Genomic DNA, 1,856 nt, shown 5'->3' on the forward strand with positions numbered 1-1,856 from the left:
GTTGAGGGACGTCAGAGGCAAAATGGTGGACGCTTTAGAGGGAAAGGTTGAGGGACGTCAGAGGCAAAATGGTGGACGCTTTAGAGGGAAAATTTGAGTGACCTCAGGTAAAATGGTGGGCATTTTGGAGAGAAAAATGGAGGGAGCTCAGGGGCAAAATGGGCATKTTGGAGGGAAAAGTTGAGGAAACTCAGAGGTAAAATGGAGGGAACTTTAGAAGGAAAAGTTGAGGGACTTCAGAGGTAAAATGGTGGACACTYTGGAGGGAAAAATGGAGGGACCTCAGAAGCAAAATGGAGGGAACGTTAGAGGGAAGAGTTGAGGGACCTCAGAGGCAAAATGGCGGGCACTTTGGAGGGAAAGTTGAGGAAAGTCAGAGGTAAAATGGAGGGAACTTTGGAAGGAAAAATTGAGGGACATCAGAGGTAAAATGGAGGCGACTTTAGATGGAAAAGTTGAGGGANGAAAGTCAGAGGTAAAATGGAGGGAACTTTGGAAGGAAAAATTGAGGGACATCAGAGGTAAAATGGAGGCGACTTTAGATGGAAAAGTTGAGGGACCTCAGAGGCATAATGGTGGACACTTTAGAGGGAATAGTTGAGGGGCGTCAGAGGCGAAATGGATGGCACTTTGGAGGGAGAGGTTGAAATACACTGAGGAGACAAGGCAAGATTTTCAGTGGGCAAAGTATGAGGTACTTTGAGAGAGAAAGCCATAGACTATTTGTGGTTTTGTGAGTGGTCTTAGCTGTGGGACTTTTTTTTCCCTAACACTAAGAAGCCATTGGGTTAAAGGAGCAGATTTCAATGGCAAGGAACGGGAGAAATAAAACGCATCATGCTTGTATATATTTTAATATCTAAGCCTTTTTTTTTCCCCTTAGAGCTCTGCAAGTCAAGCTTAAAAAAGAAAAAAAAAAAAACAATAAATAAAATCCTGCACACGATTTCTCCTAGAGAAAGACAGAAGAGCAGCAGTTGCAGCTGGTGAGTTAAGCAAGGGTTTTTCTGCTTTCAAAGGGGACGGTTTATGAGAGGGAGGCCAGAGAAGAAGTAAGAGAGATGGGGAACAGCAGCACATTTATCCCTTTTGAGAGCGGCCGGGGCGGTGCTTCACGGGGCCCCGCCATGCTGGGTTACTGGTGATGTCTTGATCATAACCATGCGTGGTTTGCTTTGAAGCAGCTCCTACAGCAGATAGAAGTCATGAGGAACTGCGAGTCAAGAAGGAGCAGGAAGAGGATGAGGAAGACAGAAGAGGAGGAAAGAGAAGGGCACTCTGGGCAAAGGGACCACCCTGCTAGCAGCAGGGCTGTGGTCACACACGAGCACGGCTGGCCCTCGGTGGCCTTGCTGCCCTTGTGCTGGGCGACCTCCCTGTAAGCAGGGCTCGGGTCTTTGCTTTGCTAGTTTTGGCCTTTTGCCACGTTGCTCCTTGGCTGCCTGGAGAGAGGCACGACCCTGTAAGGAGGGTGCGAGTCCCTCTCTCCACACCTGAAGGCCCCGGGGAGCTCCCTGGACCCCATGCCCGCCCTGTAAGCAGGGCAGGGCTCTTTCCCCCGCCAAAAAATATAACTCTTTCCCTGCTGGCAACCTGGCCAGCGTGACCCCCTGTCCTCGGGGTGTGTCACTACAGGAGCATTTTGGCAATACAAGAAGCTCCCTGGCCACTTGAGCCCCTCCATGCAGCAGGGGGACAGGACGGAACCGCCCCTCCTCCCCTGGGTCGGGACAGGTCCCCTGACTTTGACTGCCCCCGGCTCCCTTTCCCTCCTGGAAATTCATATGTATGCATGTGCCCCTGTCCTTGCCCTTGTCCTGGTGAGAATGAGTGAGGAAGTGTGTGAGCTTTAGGCC

At 50.6% G+C, this 1,856-nt stretch overlaps 1 long non-coding RNA gene across 2 annotated transcripts in view; it reads left to right on the top strand.

Moving 5' to 3' along the window:
• Positions 1–912, top strand: part of LOC112948722 — a 50,030-nt gene extending 49,118 nt beyond the window's left edge. For both annotated transcript variants that reach the window (XR_003249689.1, XR_003249690.1), the window contains exon 4: positions 884–912. This is a non-coding gene — a long non-coding RNA (uncharacterized LOC112948722). The remainder of the gene's footprint in view (positions 1–883) is intronic.
• The last annotated feature ends 944 nt before the right edge of the window (positions 913–1,856 follow it).

This window comes from Nothoprocta perdicaria, unplaced genomic scaffold (genome assembly GCF_003342845.1).
Source record: "Nothoprocta perdicaria isolate Ctin4 unplaced genomic scaffold, notPer1 scaffold_275, whole genome shotgun sequence".
Classification (NCBI taxonomy): domain Eukaryota; kingdom Metazoa; phylum Chordata; class Aves; order Tinamiformes; family Tinamidae; genus Nothoprocta; species Nothoprocta perdicaria.